Source organism: Pongo pygmaeus, chromosome 1, assembly GCF_028885625.2.
Source record: "Pongo pygmaeus isolate AG05252 chromosome 1, NHGRI_mPonPyg2-v2.0_pri, whole genome shotgun sequence".
Taxonomy (NCBI): Eukaryota; Metazoa; Chordata; class Mammalia; order Primates; family Hominidae; genus Pongo; species Pongo pygmaeus.
Window position 1 is genome coordinate 146016539 of NC_072373.2, and position 18702 is coordinate 146035240.

At 35.4% G+C, this 18702-nt stretch overlaps 1 protein-coding gene across 3 annotated transcripts in view; it reads right to left on the minus strand.

The window, feature by feature from the left end:
- Positions 1-18702, minus strand: part of PRKACB (protein kinase cAMP-activated catalytic subunit beta) — a 157295-nt gene that overhangs the window by 104279 nt on the left and 34314 nt on the right. Inside the window, exon 1 of one of the 3 annotated variants that reach the window (XM_063653621.1) lies at positions 16536-16554. The exons of the other annotated variants lie outside the window; for them this stretch is intronic. The gene's annotated coding sequence lies outside the window, so the exon portion shown is untranslated. Of the gene's footprint in view, positions 1-16535; positions 16555-18702 lie in introns of those variants that run through there. 3 annotated transcript variants of the gene reach the window in all.

Consider the following 18702-nt stretch of genomic DNA (forward strand, 5'->3'; position numbering starts at 1 on the left):
AAATTAGCTGGGCGTGGTGGTGGGCACTTGTAATCCCAGCTACTCAGGAAGCTGAGGCAGGAGAATTGCTTGGACCTGGGAGGTGAAGGTTGCAGTGAGCCGAGATCGCACCATTGCACGCCAGCCTGGGTGACAAGAGTGAAACTCTGTCTCAAAAAAAAAAAAAAAAAAGAAATAATTCTAACAAAGAATAGACTGGAATCTGAAGAATCCTGAGCAAAGCCTCTTTATTTTTTACACAATGTAAAATTTGGCAAATTGGCTTTCTTTAAACAAAAAATTCCCACTAAGTACATATTTATTCTTAAAATAATTTTATGATTTAACTATAGGAAATATTAAATTTTCTTCAAAACATAAAATATATTCACTAGAAGTAAAATAAAGTAGTAATCAAGTTAAGAAAACAGTAAATATAGTCAGTTGAATGTGTTAGCAAAATAACTTTTCAAAAGTCAGAGTCCAACAGAAAATAAGAACTAAATTTATTGTCTACAGCTATCAAACATAAGAAAAAGAAAAAAAACCCACAAAATTCATATTTATCTCACAGGCACAGTAAAAATAGCTCAGTAATGTGCCAGGAATAATTAGACTTTTATGGCAGATGATTAATTGTTTTGAACTCATGCTGTTTACCTAATTAAACTATTAGTAATACCAGCAGGTAAATTAACTTCATACTTCTTTTCTGGAAAGACAGATTTTTAATACTGATACAGTTGAATATCCCTCCTGCAGAGCTGAATACACAAGCATTTTTGTTTTCAGTTTTTGTTCTTTCCAACAAAGAAATGCTTTAGCTCAATGTCGTATAGGTAATTTTAAGGAGCAGGGGAAAATTAGGATGCTTATTAATGATAAGCTTAAATTACATACAGCGATTTTAAGATTTTATTTGATAGATTACTATTTTGTAATTGTTCAACTTAGCAGATAATTCTAATTCTACTCTTTGGTCTTCCTCCATATTTATCTTCATCTCATGTACAAATGTACATTTTCTATAATGTGTTTCAGGTAACATACACAGCTGTCAAGACCTGAAGTATAAAGAAAAGAGGGACTTACAGAAAGATGGAAGAAGAGTATGCCAAGCAGATGAAGCTGGGAATTAAAGACCCAGATAGAGGAATAAGGCAAAAAGAGTATGACTACTAGGAAGAGAATGGATTCAGGAATCTTCTGTGTAGGTGGAAGGTAAGAATGGAAACATGAAAAATAGTTAAGGACTACTGCTAAAGTCCAGGCAAGAGATGATGGATACCTGAACTGAGGTTGTGGTGGGAAAGAAAAACAGACAGATTTCATATATATTTTTGAAAAACTGGGAGATTTGATGATTCATTGAACCTAGAAAATTAATAAAAGTAATAAAAGATAATTCCTATTTTTTTTGGCTTGAGCATGTGGATAAGTAGTGATGCCAGTTATTATTAAGCTGGGGAAGGGTGAAGAAGTGATACAGACAGGAGGCAGGGAAATACTGGGTAGAAGAAGGCAGACCCCAACAAGGGCCACACTCTCAAGCATGGACCTGCAGTCCAAAGTGAGAACATGCATTCCTGTTTTCCTGCCCAAATTTGCCTTTTCCAAAACCACGTTGGCCGGCCCCACCTCCCCATCCTGTACCCAGAAAAACCCCAAGCCCCACCAGCAGAGTGGCAGAGTGGCAGAGGAGAGAAGAGAAGCAGCAGAAGGACATCAAAGAGAAGCAGCTTGACTTCAGAGGAACAGCTTGACAGCAGGACTTCGCAGAAGAGTTCCGCAGGGGACGGCTGAACTCCAGGTGAAGACCACCTTCCCACTCCATCCGCTTTCCAGCTCCCCATCCTGCTGAGAGCCACTTCTACTGCTCAATAAAATCCTCCACATTCACCACCCTTCAATTCATTCTTGTGACCTTATTCTTCCTGGATGCCAGACAAGTACTCGGGTAACAAGAGGGCGGGTGCAAAAGGCTGTCACCCTGACCCTCCACTGATCTGTTAAACACTTAAGTTGTCTGTGGATGGCAAAGCTAAATGAACGCACTGTAACACATGCCCTCTAGGACTCTGGAGGTCACAGGTTCCCCTCCCCTCCCCCCCACCCCCCAGGAAGCTGCCACTGGACTGCACAGGATTCTACTCCTGCGGACACCCAGAAGCACTTGTCCCAGTCCCTGTACCCACTCACCTGCATGCTCCCCGTCCCGTGAGGGGTTGAGAGCTGTGAGCTGAGTTAACAAGTCAATCCCTTTGTGAGTCCCGCGAAGGGGTCAAGGGAACTATCCCATTTCTGAAGGAAGGGGCTGGAGGGGTGTTGTAATAAAAAATTCTATTGGACATATTAAATTTGAGATGCTTACTAGACATACAAATGGAGATTTCAAAAAGATAGCTAAATATGAGTCTGAAACACATCACTGACTTCTAAATTTTATTTTAATCATACACATATCTGTTAACAATTAGTTTATATTTCTGGTCGTATTAGGGAAAAAAGATGGTTTAAATTTTCTTTAACTATTAAGTAGGTCCTCCTCTTAATTGTGACTGAGTCTTGAAATGCATACCAAAGGTCGTAGGCTCTCTGTACTTCCTCTTCTTTCTAAACTCCCGATGGGTTTCTGATAAGCAGAATACTCCCCCTATTAATTCCATCTTCTGCCTGGAAACTGTGGATATGTTTCAATATATGCCTAACTGGACTCTGCAGATGTAATTAAGGCTACTAATTAGTGACTAAATAGGTTCCCCTGGATTACTTAGGTGGGCCCTATCTAAAAAAATTTGCTCTTGAAGGCAGAGAACCTTGTCCAGCTAGGAGCAGCAGACAGCCATGGCAAGTGTCATGAAATTCCACGTGTGAGAATGAATCAACACACCATTACTGGCTCTGAGATATTACAGCCTATGTAGAAGCACAAGAGAGAGGGCTCAGAGAGCTAAGGGAGCCCCCTAGAGGACGGTCAATGAAGAAACAGAGACCCTAGTCCTATAACCATAAGGTACTGGATTCTGCCAGAATTATGGATCAGCTTGGAAGTAAATTCTTCCCCAGAAACTCCAGATAAGAGCCTGCCAGAATTCTGACCTACATAACAGCGGAGATAATAAATGGGTGTTATTTTAAGCCACTATTTAGTTATAGCAATAATAGAAAATTAACACAAGACTTAAATGTAATAAGGTGATGGGGATGAGGAAAGTGGGATTCTATTTCCAGAGTAGTAAAATGTATGAAATATGGACATGTGAAACTCCTAGTCATGGTTGATGTGGGCACTGTCTCCCTCTAACACTTAGAGCCCTTCAGGTTGATGAGAAAATTTCATTGATCTACTAACACCCTAGCCAAGACTACAGCCAGGTAGTCCCATAACTAAATCTCCAGATGGGCTTTCTAAATACCTGAAATGTGAAGATGAAACTTCTCCCCTCAACCACCACTACCACCACAGAAATGGTGCAGAGCATGGGATAGTCACTCCTTTCACTCACATAAGAACCCTCAAGAGCACTGATAAGGGCAAACTGTGAACCTCAGACATTTATTTGACTGCTAGTGTAGTTGCCCTGACTCCACAGCATAAAGAGGTGAAGGTAGGGGGCTATAGGCTCAGACAGCAACATTACAAATGTCCAGTTTTAAAAAAACACATATTTCCCCTTCACCCATAATTACTACGATAGAAACCCAATTTTCACCATTCAGATAATAACCTGAAAACCTCACTCTTCAGATAATGTGTGAAAAAGCATTCTGGATATGAAAGGCTGTAAAGTTATACTAATACAAAATGTAAGAAACTTCAGGTAAACCAGTAGTCAAAAATCATGCATAGAAGTTCCATTTATGTAAGCTGACTTTCTCCTAGCTAATTCCTACTTGTTAATCAAAGTGTAGTTCAATGTTATTTCTTCTCTTCTAGTTCCTAAAATATATTAACACTCACGTTATTATACTGACCACATTGTAGTAATTGCATGTTTATACTTCTCTTTTTGTGAGCTTCTCATATCATTTCTTACCAGAATCTAACATACTGATGATCACACAGTATACACTCAATAAATGTTATTGACTTGATTAATTTCTTCAAGATACCATAGCTTTTTTATGAGATAGCTTTAGGTATCTAAAAGATGAGTCACAGACAGAAATAGAGGCCCTTTATTAGGCCCCAATATATCACATATATTTCTACACTACTTTAGGGAGCTATGCATTTCCAGTCTTCAATTTCTCTCTTTTAATTTAATATTATTGAGTGTAAAAATGTTAAGAAAATACAAAGCTTACTGCCTAGAATATTTTGGAATCCATTTATATTATACTATGTAATATATTATAAATGTTGCAAGATATAACAATGCTAACTTATTATATGTCAGATATCATTCTAAGTGTTTTACATGAAGTAAATAAAGCATTTATTCCTCACAACAATCTACCTTTATATTTGATATTATTATCCCATTTTCCAGAGTGACAAAGAGGTTAAGTGTGTTGCAAAAGGTCACAAATAGCGTTCTACTTTATTTTCTCTATGCCTCTCCAAGAAGTTTATCAAACCAATTTTAAGTGAATTACATTTCAAAAAGTTTTAAGCCTTCCCAAATTCTTTTTTTAATAAATGGCAATATATACAAGTGTCACAAAACTAGAGGTTTAAATTACTAAGATTTTGTTAGTACTTTGTTGTTGTACATATGGTTTCTCCTTTTATTTTAGAACTCTAGTAAGTGATTACTGAACCCATTAGTTTCTCTATAAGGAATTGGTGCTGATTTCAGTAACTTTCATTTCTATATCACTCTCCAAGTAACTTTCTTATGGTGATTCTGATAAATAGCTAACAATGTTGATACAGTTTTAATTATCAAGTATACCTGAAGAAACTTTAGTACTGCAGAAAAGTCAAAATTAACTACAACTCCATACTCTGGGAGAAACAATCTCATACATCACTATGTGGTATCCTATTCCAATAAATTCTAACACATTTTAGAACTATGAAATAAATGTGAGCCTGAGGCACTAGAACTACATTATTGCTTAAACTGACTCTGTTTTAAATCACCCAGGCCCCAAATGTATGGTCTGCTGCCAACCATGGCAGAATGGTTAGATGACACTTACCTCACAGTATTATAAGCTATGGAGTCAGCCAGAAGGTGGCAGAATGGGGCCATTTAGGCTTCACATACATACAAGAAAAATCTTTTACTGTCATTACCTTAAATTTTGGCAACATAAGATAAACACAATTTTAGGTTATTACACAAATAAAAGTGTAATGTACTAGAAATATGCAATAACATTATTTTATTTATACAAATCAAACTATAAAATTCTCACATAAACTACCATATCAGAAACTAATACCCATTTTCCCTCTCTCATAAATCTATTTATACAACCCATGAAAAAATTAAGTCTTCCAAAGATCCCCCATATAATTCCAAAACGTCCTTTTAATTCACTAACAATTTAATGGAAAAATACTAGTAAACGTTACATTACATTTAATTTGGTAAGTTCAATCATAATTACTATATAATGGCAAGGTAAAATCTTTTATAAAATCTCATATAACTTTTAAGAAAACAGTTGTTCTTATATTGAGTTGGTTTAATGGAGTTTAGACACTGTGACTTAATATATGGCAGATTAGCCATATGATTCTTCTATTACATTTGACTGTTTACAATGGATCTGTTTATCTCTGCATTCCTAGTACCTATCACAGGACTTAGAACACATAAACCCTCAACTGAGAAACATTTGCTCAATTGAGTATAAGATTTCAAAGAGAAAACTGAAGGCCGAAAGCAATTCAGCAGACAGCTAAAACACCAATTTGTCTTAACATGGTTATTTTTATTTTTCTATCAGGTGACCAGCCTTCCCAAATGAAAAATAAAACCACCCACAGAAACAAGATTTTAAAGCCAGATCTGCCAACATTAGCCAATTTACATCAGAGGGAGAGGTTGAAGAGTGCTGGAGAGAATTGTTTTGGAGGAGTTATGAGGTATGCAACACATTCAGGGAAGGAGGTCACCCTTACCTCAAATCAACTGAGGGGCTTCAAGGGAACCACTCAGACTTAACATGTACCCTATCTGCTAGGGTTTATAAGAGTTAGAGACTGTTTTGGGGGGACTCACCAAATGTACAAAATGTAAAGGTACTAAATGGTAGATAAAACCACCTCTGCACAGTGGCAGAGTGAAAAGCATTATGTTGAGAGGGGGCTCAACTTGGAATAGCAGGGAAAATATATTTACGTCCTATAGACCCCAGAAAAGAGAGTGTGGGCAAGGGAATCATAAATGGCCAGCCAGAGGAGAGGCCTTCTCTCACAAAGAGAACTGAAATCTGATGGCCACAGCAGGTTTACTGTGAAGCTAACAGAGATTAAATTTCAGGACCTCTCAAGTACAGGCAACCCTTCTAATACCCTGGGAGAGATTCTAGCATTGTGTTCACAAGGACACATGCTTTTGTAAGACTTGCAAAAGTAAGATATTTTAATAGCAATTGGTTGAGATTGCTGTCTCTTTTCTCTCCAACTTCCCCTTCTTCACACTTTCCATTATGACAGGTGCTAATGGAGTGGCACCAGGCATTTTAGAGATCTGGATAAGGGAAAGTTGAGGGGTAATGTACAGTTTTAGCTACAATTGGCAAGAAGTTTGGGGATTTCTCAATTAAAAAGTAAACAATGACAGACTTGTGATTTGAATGTGTACATATATACGTATATGAATATATATGTATAATATATGAATGTATATGAGTACCTCCTTTTTCATCTTCAAATTTATGTATTAAAAAACAAGATAAATTTAGAAGAAACATAATGAAATATGAAACAGATTATAAAGATGAGACATAAAATCAATAAAAATGTTCCTATATAGAAAAGTGAATTCAAGTTATTTTGTATAATACACTAGATCATGAAAAAAGGAAAAATTCCAAATAAAAATAATGAATAGGCATGTTGTTTCATAATGTAATTAATCAAGAGAATATGAACATGTTAGAAAAGATGTTTAAGTCTCTTGGCAATTGACACAAAATAGTAACAATAACAAAGATACATAAAACTCGTGATAGCTAGTACAACAACATTAAAGATAAACTATTAGTGATTATTGTTACTTTAAAAGTTACCTAAGATCAAGATTTGAAAAGTCTTGAAATCTTGTAGCTCATATACAAAAGAAACTTCTCAGGGACAATTACCTGGTGTTTCTTCAACCATAAAAAACAAGCATCTGGGAACCAGAAGGTGGAGATGGGAGTGGTAGATATCACCACCCTATTTCACTGAATCTATGACTATCAATTATAAAAATCACCATTATATCATGTACTACTAAGAAAAAAAAAGAAAAACGTACAGCAATTCAACTATGAGATACTTTGTCAGTTATAAATTTTTTCCCTATTAAGAGAGAACTATTTTTGATTTATTTAGACATAACTTTTTAATATCACTCTTGTACACATATAAAGTGAAAAAAAATTTTAAATTTGTTAAGAAATTCCTAAAATGCTTTCATATTCATAGTCTGACTCTTCCAGACTATTTTTTGATGCACAGTCATTATTGTGTGTTTTTACACAATTGTTGTTCTTTATATCAAAAATATTGATACAGTATTTTTTGAGGTGCCCTACTACCATCTCCTATATTTTCTTCCAACCTGCTGATACTCATTTTCATGTTTGTGCGTATATAGACAATAACAAGCACATCACAAGAATTGCCTGACTGACGTAATCATTTTAGGAAGCATCCTAATTTCGAATACACTAAAATGTGAGACAAAAGTATGTATGTTAAAATTAATGAACTATAGTATCATAAGTTACCCATTTGAAAATTTTCTACTTCTTGTCTCTGTAACTTCGGACTCTAACAGTTGAGAAATTTTAATATCCTTGGAAGTACTCTTCAAGAAATATGAATTTAGAAGTACTCTTCATGTATGGGGAGTACCTGTAACAATTAATCCCTTGAACCAGAAGTTTAGAGTGCCAGGTGGGCATTCTGGTCACATTTCACTGAAAAATACAGGCCAAAAAGGAAAGTTACTTCTGTTTGAGTGATTAATCCTGGTTATTACTGAGACATAAAGTTGTGTTATAGATGGAGGTGGGGTACTTTCTTGTAATTTGCATATTGAGTATAAAAACAGAGAAGACTTCAGTATTCCAACATAGGAAACACTACCAAGGTCTCAATGATTCAAGATTCAATGATTCAAGAATGATGGTCTAAACTACTACCCTGAAAAAGAATCCCTTCTACACTTATATGCTGCAGTGGGAAATTTACAGCAACTTTCAAACAGAACAAGGACTATAGCAGCTACCCATAAATGCCACCTTGCTATGCTATATGTGTGCCTATGTATGTGTGTATGTATAAACACATCAATTTCCTTCTTGCCTTTCCCCAGGAATTTAGTACCAGGGCTGCGGAAAGTCAAGGTGATATTATGGCTAAATGATATGAGTGAATATCATCTAGAAATTGATATGGGGCTGATGGATTTTTAGATCTCTCTTTTTGGGTAGAAGTTGAGTGTTTTCATTTATATCAAGGACAGTAGCATTAAGTTAGCTGTAGCATAGTGTAATTGCCATTCTTTGAAAGCATCAGTAGAAGGGTATAAATAGGTGATGAATAGCCAAAAGAGTGGACCATGCTGGATATTGCCAATTGGTTCATTCAATGTCCCTTCCATTCTCCTTCTTTAATAGTTGGATAGGTTGGAAAGCTATAAAATATATTTCCTGGACTCCTTGTTCTTAAAGTTTTGGATAAAAATAAAGTTCTCCCCACTAGATGCTCTTCTATGATATTTGAATGTGTATTTCTGATGACAAGCATGGTCATGGAAATAAGGTTTCTCAGAAGTATTTCAGTCACTTCCAGCTCCAGCTTCTGAACAATGAACAAAATCATATTCATACTGTAAGACACAGAAAGATATGGCAGAGGCAGAGAGACAAACACAGAAAGAGGGAGAAAAATATATAAATCTAATGACATCATTTGAGGTCCTGGATACTGCAATGCCTAAATGCTGTTTCACCACTCGAACTTTGAAGTTACCTTAAAAAATTACTTCCTTTCTGTTTCAATCAGTTTGAATAGGGTCTCTGCTTCTTGCAACTGAAAGAAACTCATTAAATACATATTCCAAAAACAAGAGTATTTCTTAGATTATCCTACTTTTGATACATATGTCAACTACTTTTGGTATATAAACTCATCTCTAAGAGCTGCTAGGTAACAACAGAAATGACTTCCCACCTTCCTCAACTGAAGAAGTAAATATTATTATAAGTGATCCTTAAGTCCCCTCTGTTTCCAAGCAGAGCCCTGGGTTTTCCTACTGTAGTCACTGATGCTGTGTTTCAAAGGTCAGTGTCCTTGGTGGGGAGCTGTTGTTTCACTCTTTCTGCTGTTCTCAGGTCTGCAATGCCATTTTCCAGGCTTTCTTCTTCACTTTAAGCTTTATATTAGGTAACCAAAGAGAATGATGGCTGTTTTATATTTGTTTCTTAGATTTTTTCTTTTGTCACTCTTATTCCCAGCACCCAGAAATACTATTATTGATATTTTGGAATATTTGCTTCAAGTCCATATTTCTGTCTGTAATGTTAAAATGTACACATTTTGAATATATTATCTATTATCTATTTAGAAAATTACAAATAATGGGATTTTGGTACAAGATGGCTGACTAGAGATGTGAGACACCTGCTCTCTCCAGAAAGAAGAACCACAATTATGAATAGATAATCATACTATAAATAGAACATCTAGGAAAGAACACTAGAGTACAATGGAGAACACACAGGGAACATTTAAGGCACAGAAGGAAAGGAAGCAAGTGGCCCGCTTGGTCAAGATTGGCTGGGAGCCTAGAAGGGCTCCATATTACAGGGACAGCATAAGTGACGGAACTTTAGCAGTTCACATCTCTGCCACGGACTGCTGTGAACTAAACCTCAGTAGAACTCCTCTACCAACAGGAATGCTGAAACTAGCATGGCTGCTGACTTGGAGATTGTGTGAAGGCATTGCATCAGACAAGGAATTCCTGCTGGCTCACACACTCCCACCTAAGCATGAACAGCTGCAGCAAGGTGCCATTTTGGGAGCACAGTCATCACGGGAAGTTTTGCAGCAATAAATGCCCATTATCAAAAAAGTAGAAAGATTACAAATTAACATATAGCAATATACTTCAAGAAAATAGAAAAGCAAGAACAAATTAAACCCCAAATTAGCTGAAGAAAAGAAACAAAGTCAGAGCAGAATTAAATGAAATAGAGGCTTTAAAAACAACATAAATGATCAACAAAAGTTTAGTTCTTTGAAAAGACAAACAAAATTGATAAACTGCTAGCTACACTAACCAAGAAAAGAGAAGATGCAAATAAACAAAATCAGAAATGAAAAAGCAGACATTACAACTGATATCACAAAAATACAAAAGATCATCAGAGACTATTATGAACAACTAAATGCTGACGAACTGGAAAAGCTAGAGAAAATGGATAAATTCCTGGAAACATACAACATGAAATCAGGAAGAAATAGAAAATCTGAATAGTTCAATAACAAGCAGAGAGACTGAATCAGTAATAAAAAGTATCTCAATAAAGAAAAGACAAAGGCTGGATGGATTTACAGCCGAATTCTACCCAATGTACTAAGGATAACTAATACCAATCTTCCTGAAGCTATTCCAAGAGATCAAAGAGGAAGGAATTCTCCCTAACTCACTCTACAAGGTCAGCATCAATCTGATACCAAAACCTGACAGAGAACAAAAAAAGAAAACTACAGGTCAACATCCCTGCTGAACAGACACAAAAATCCTCAACAAAATACTATTAAACCAAATCCAATAGCACATCAAAAAGATAATAAGCTACAATCAAGTGGGATTCATTCCAGGAATGCAAGAATGGCTCAACATATGCAAATCAATAAATGGGATGCACCACATCAACAGAAAAAAATCATTATTATCTCAATGGATGCAGAAAAGACATCTGAAAAATAAAACTCAACATCCCTTCATAATAAAACTCAACAAACTAGGCAGAGAAGGAACATATCTCAAAATAATAAAAGCCATACATGCCAAACCCACAGCTGACATCATACTAAATGGGGAACAGTTGAAAACCTTTCCTCTAAGAAATAGAACAAGACCAGGATGCCCATTCTAACTACTATTATTTGACATAGTGCAGGAAGTCCTAGCCAGAGGAAACGGGCAAGAGAAAGAAATAAAAGGCATCGAAATTGGAGAAGAGGAAGTCAAATTGTCCCTCTTTGCTGATGATATGATCTTATACCTAGAAAAACCAAAGACTTCACCAAAAACTCCCTGATTTGATGGATGAATTCAGTAGAGTTGCAGGAGACAAAATCAACATACAGAAATCAGTAGCATTTCTATACACCAATAATGATCTAGCTGAGAAAGAAATAAAGCCAATCATATTTACAATAGCTACAAAAAGAATATCTAGGAATCAATTTATCCAAGAAGGTGAAAGAGCTCTGCATTTAAAACTATAAAACACAAATAAAAGAAATTGAAGATGAAAAAACATCCACGCTCATGAATTAGGATAATTAGTACTGTTAAAAATGACCATACTTCCCAAAGCAATCTACAGACTCAACGTAATCATATCAAAATACTAACATCATTCTTCACAGAATTAGAAAAAATAATTCTAAAATTCATGTGCAACCTAAAAGGAGCCCAAATAGCCAAAGCAACTCTGAGCAAAAAGAACGAAGCTGGAGGCATCACATTACCTGATTTCAAAGTATATTAGAAGGCTATAGTAACCCAAACAGCACAGTATTGGTATAAAAAAAGACACATAATGGAACTAAACAGAGAACCCAGAAATAAAGCCACATATTTATAGCCAATTGATCTTTGGCAAACCTGACAAGAGCTTCCACTGGGGAAAAGACACTCTCTTCAATAAATGGTCCTGGGAAAACTGAATAGCCACATGCAGAAGAATGAAACTAGAACCCTATTTCTCCCCACATAGAAACATCAACTCAAAATGGATTACAGACTATGTAAGACCACAAATTATAAAAATACTAGAAGAAAACCTAGGAAAAACTCTCCTGGACATTGCTCTAGGCAAATAATTTTTTTTTTTTTTTTTTGAGACAGAGTTTCTCTCTTGTTGCCCAGGCTGGAGTACAATGGCACGAGCTCGGCTCACCGCAACCTCCGCCTCCTGGGTTCAAGAGATTGTCCCGCCTCAGCCTCTCAAGTAGCTAGGATTACAGGCATGCACCACCACGCCCAGCTAATTTTGTATTTTTAGTAGAGACAGGGTTTCTCTATGTTGGTCAGGCTGGTCTCGAACTCCCGACCTCAGGTGATCTGCCCACCTCGGCCTCCCAAAGTGCCGAGATTATAGGCGTGAGCCACCGCGCCCAGCCTAGGCAAAGAATTTACAACTAAGACCTCAAAAATACAGGCAACAAAAACACCAATAGACAAATGAAACTAAATTAAACTAAAAAGCTTCTGCACAGAAAAAAAAATAATCAACAGGGTGAAGAGACAACCTGTTGAATGGCAGAAAATACCTGCATGCTACTCATGCAACAGGGGACTAATATCCAGCATATACAAGAAACTCAAAAAACTTAATAGGAAAAACATAATCCCATTAAAAAGCAGGTAAATGACATGAGTAGACATTTTGCAAAAGCAGACAAACAGCCAACAGGTTTATGAAAAATGCTCAACATCACTAATCATCAGAGAAATTCAAATCAAAACCTTAACTAGATACCACCTTACTCCAGTCAGAATGGCTATTAAAAAAAAAAGTAGCAGATATTGGCAATGATGTTGAGAAAAGGGAATTCTTATACATTTTTGTAAGAATGTAAATTAGTACTGCCACTATGGAAAATGGTATGGAGATTTCTCGAAAACCTAAAATCAGAACTATCATATGATCCAGCAATCCCACTACTGAGTATCTACCCAAAGGAAAAGAAGACAGTGTATCAAAGAATATCTGCACTTGTGTGTTTACTGCAGCATTATTCACAATAGCAAAGATATGGAATCAACCTAAATGTTCACCAATTTATAAATGGATAAAGAATACGTGGTATATATGCAGAACGCAATATTACTTGGCCATAAAAAAATGAAATCTTGTCATTTGCAGCAATATGGCTGGAACTGGAGGTCATTATTTAAACTGAAATATGCCAGGCACAAAAAGACAAATATCACATGTTCTCATTTATATGTGGGAGCTAAAATATTTGATCCCATGAAGGAAGAGAACGGAAAGATAGATAGCAGAGACTGGGAAGGCTGACTAGGACGGAGCGGGGAGGGGGACGGTGAGGCTGAAGAGAAGTGAATTAAACGGTACAACCATACAGTAAGATAGAAGGAATATATTCAATGTTTGATAGCAGAGTAGGGTAAGTAAGCAAAAGTATATTGTACTTGGGTGATTGACACTCTAAATACCCTAACTTGATCACTATAAATTACATACATGTAACAAAATTCATGTTACCCCATACATTTGTAAAAACAACAAAAAAAGAACACTACAAATAACACTAAAGGCCCTCCTGATTACTATCCACATCCTGATTCTCCTTCTCTGCCCTTAGAAACAACCACTGTTCTGAATTTGCTTATAACATTCAAATGTCTTTTTTATACTTTTACATACATGTTTATGTGGAAAACATATACTGCTTTACTTTTCTAATTTGCCTGGATGGTATCATGCTCTACATATTTTGCAAATTACTTTTTTCAAATGTACTATATTTTACCTGTTTCTTTATTGATGGGCTTTCAGGTTATTTCTAGTTTCCAATATTACAAATAATTCAATAATGGACATCATGTTCATGTCTATTTCTTTCTGTTTCCATTTTGTTTCTCCTAACATGACATGCCTGATTTCTTCCAGCTATCCTTCCTACAAGTGTTGGTCTACCATCCCAGGTTACAGTAATGTTTATAAAGTCCCTAGCTATTAATCATTTTAAGTTTTATTGAGATAATTTATGTACCACAAATTTTGCCAGTTTTAAATGTAAAATTCGGTGATTTTTAATAAGTTATGAAATGGTTGCCATAATTTAATACTGTATCATTTTTCTCATCATCCCAAAAAGGAGCCTCAGTCCCATTTGTGGTCATTTTCCATTCTCACCCCTATCCCTGAGCAAGCATCAGTCTACTTTCTGTATCTACAGATTTGCCTTTCCTTTTCATATAAATGAAATCACACAATGTGTGGTCTTTTGTGTCTCACCTCTTTCATTAGCATGTTTTTGAGGTTTATCATGTTGCAGCATGTATTGATTCCTTGTTCTTTTTTATTGTTGAATAGTATTGAATTGTAGGATAAACAACATTCTCTTTACTCACCAATTGTTGCCACTGTATAGCAACTAAGAATAATGATGCTATGAATATTCAAGTACAAATTATTGTGTGGAGGAGTGTTTTTAGTTCTCTTGGCTATTTTTCTAGAAGTGCACATTGCTGGGTATGGCAATCTGATGCTTAACATTTTAAGAAACTGCAAAACTGTTTCCAAAGCAGCTGTACCATTTTATATTTCCACCAGCAATGTCTGAGGGCTCCCATGTCTTTGCATCCTCACCAGTATGTCTTTTTTTGATACATACTTCCTTTTGAACATGTATAAGTGTTTCTACTCAGAAGATACTTAACAGTGGAATTCCTGGGTCACAGTTTATGCCCATTTTCATTTTAACTGATATAACCAAATTGTCTCAGGAATGGCTATCCCAATTTACATTTGACATGTTTGTCATATGTGATACTACGTGACTTGTTCATCTTTGCTAATCTGGTGAATTAAAAAAGGTACCTCATTTTAAATCATATTTCACTGATCACTAGTGAAATAAAATATTTTCATATGTTAATTGATCATCTAAATTTCATATTTAGTAATTTATCCATTTATATCCTTTGCTATGTTTTTCTATTTCACGTTTAGTCTCTTTATGTTGACTTATAAAATGCTCTTTATTCTGGATATTAATCCTCTGTCAGTTTTATTCTTGGAAAATATTTCCTACTAACCTCCTTAAGGAATTTCTAACACTCTATCTCAGAGTTCTCCCATGTAAAAACATTCCTCTGTCACTCAGTCTTAGGTTCCTTGATTCCTGTGCCTAAGACTTTAACTATCAATCCTAAGAGTACCTTCCACTGGTTTCTTGGGAGCCCTATCAGACACATACAAATAAGATACCTTGCTACCTGCCTTTCTTGGGAGGACTTGTGAATTAGAGTCCCCTTTAGGACCTGTACTAGTCTGGGTTGTCAGTTGCAAAAATGTAAAATAAAAACTGATGCTAGTCAATTTAAGCAGAAAATGAATTTATTAGATTGAGTACATATGGAATGGATGAGAAGACTGAAAAACCAGATTTATCCAGGAACCAAATGAGGCAAGACATAGTTAAAAAGTACGGCCAGGCATGTTGGCTCATGCCTGTAATCCTAGCACTTTGGGAGGCCGAGGCAGGTGGATCACTTGTGGTCACGAGTTCGAGACCAGCCTGGCCAACATGGTGAAATCCCATCTCTACTGAAAACAAATACAAAAATCAGCCAGGTGTTGTGGTGCATGCCTGTAATCCTAGCTACCTGGGAGGCTGAGGCAGCAGAATTGCTTGAACCCAGGAAGTGGAGGTTGCACTGAGCTGAGATTGCACCACTGCACTCCGGCCTGGGAGACAGAGTGAGATTCCATATCAAAAAAAAAAAAAAAAAAAGAAGCAGTCCAACTTAGGACACCATCTATTGTGAAATGGACACTTGCCTCCAATGCTAATGGCAATGCCACCAATGGATATACATTACTGCATCAGTATATTCTCATTCTGTAAAACTAATCATTTAATCTTGTGTCTTTGAGTTAGGCTCACAAGACTCACTTGCAGTATTTGTTTCTTATTAATATAATAAGTAAACTCTGGCCTGAAGGTGAAGTACACAGTTGTAATTATTTCCAGGGACATAATTAGTCTTCTTGACTACAAAGCAGCTGTATTTTGATGCTATTTTCCCGATCTTATATTAGAAATAAATACTAAATAAAAATTGTAAACAATAGTTGCCACACCATTCTCTGGGGTCAGTAGAGATGCTTTTGCAGTCATATATATATATATATCAGGTCTTGGATTTAGTTGATATATATATATATATCAGGTCTCGCATTTAGTTGTTATGTCTTTTACTCTGCCTCTAACCTAGAAAATTTCTACGGTGTTTCTTTGTCTTCTATGGCGTGGACATATACTTTTTTTTTTTAACTTTTAAGTTCAGGGGTACATGCGCAGGTTTGTAATATAGGTAAACTTGTGTCATGGGGGTTTGTTGCACAGATTATAGGAATTATAGTTTAAAATATATATATATACTTACCCAGTAGAATCTGATCAAAATGTTGGAAATTACGTATGGGTAGTATTTTACCCTTGGGTTAATTCCTTTGAGATGTTTCTATAAAATCAAATAATGGAAGGATTATGTACAGTAAATCTTTAATAATCCATACTAATGTAAGGTATTACTATAGATTATCTTAAGCAGAAAAGAGACGAACAATTTTGATTTAGCATTGAACTAACCCCATATTTTTTCCAAACTAATAAAAGAAGTAATTTGTAAGATCTTAGTAAACATTAGCTAGCAGTACAGAAAGACTCATTTTGTGTTTAGGGTACACTTCTGTATACAAAAATTTTGGGTGTTAAAGTCAGTAGCAATGTTGGTGCAATCATAGTAATAACAAAGTCTTATTGTGCCTTGAAAAGTACTTTAAGAAGTGATAGGGGAAAAAAATGAAACAAGATAAAGGGGCCAAATCATCTTATATGTCAGGCTAAGAATAGATTTTTATCGTCTATGCAATGGAGCACCATAAAGATAATTTTAAGCAGGGAGTTAGATTAGATTTGGAAGATCGACTAGGGAAATTGAAGGCAGGGAGAATGGCTAAGAAACTGTTGTAGATATCCTCAAAAGGGTTGATAAAGACCTGAACTAAGCTAGAATCAGTGAAATAGAAATGAAGGGACAAATTCCTAAGACTCAGTCAGCAAGGAGAGGTAGAGGACAAGGAAAATTAAAGAATCTAAGATGACATCCAAAATTCTGGCTTATAATGACTAAAGAGGTGCATCATTTTCACCAAAATAGGAAGTGTAGATTCAGGAAAAGATAATTTCCCCAATTTGACTTTGCAGGGTTCATATCCAGCAAAAATTAGATACACTCAGAGCACAGAAGAGATATACGTTGTCACAAAGATAGAAAGTAATTGGAACTGGCAGAACATGAAGTAATTAGTGAATAAGTCACTTGGGGAAAACACTATAGATTAGGGAAACTCTACTACAGAGTAAGGGAAAAAACTCACAACAAATTATTGATGACTTTTGCCACGGCAGGAAGGAATAGATATCAGCCTCAGAGGATTTGAGGCATAAACAGAAAGTAAGAAAATGGAAGCAGTGTGTTACCCTACTAATTAAAAAGTTTGGTTTTGAAGGGAATTTGAGAATAAGATGATGATATAGCATAGAGGAAGCAAGTTTACATTTTCTTTCCAGAGGAAATTGAACATTATGGGAAAAACTCAAGTATATATATATACTTACATATATATATATGTAAACATACATACACTCTCTCACACATATAGCCTATGCACATCTTCCCATATACTTTAAATCATCTCTAGATTATTTATAATACCTGATACACTGTAAATGTTATGTAAATAGTTGTTATACTGTATTGTTTTTTATTTGTATTATTTTGTATTGTTGTATTGTTATCTTTTACTGTTTTGTTGTTTTAATATTTTTGATACATGGCTGGTTGAATTCTCTTGGTTGGTTGAATCCAGGGATATGGAGGGCTATCTGTATCATGTTTTTATGGGAAAATTTGAATAGACATACATGTATATATGTACACATACACATGCACTTTGGGGAAGAACAGAGCAGAATGAAAAAGCTGAAAGTATGAGTAGGCCTTTTAAAGCATGATACCAAACGCAAAAGCCATAAAACATATACTTGACTATATAAAAAGTTAATTTTTTATAAAATTGAAAGACAAATAAGGAAAGTTTATAACATATATAACCAGAAAAGGGTTAATAAAAGGGCTTAAGATATTCACATATACTTCAATAGAAATATGAGCATAAGATGAGACTAGGTGATTTATTAAATATATACAAATTACCAATATAAAAATTTGCAATAAACATAATGCTCAACTTTCTCAGGAAATAAAAAAAATTTAAAGTAAAAATATGAGAGACTATCTTTTGCTTAGTAACTGGATGAAGTTGCAAAAATTATAACTCATTTTCATAATGTTTCAGGGAAACACACTTGTTATTTTTCAATCGTGTATGGGAACATGTATCACAAGACTTAAAGTATGTCTACAAAAGTATTAGTGTAAGTATTGTTTGTATTTTTTCAAAGAAAGATTGGAAACAATCTAAATGCACAACGATAGGGACTCCTGTCTATAAAAGATAGTACATATCCATACAATAGAACACTAT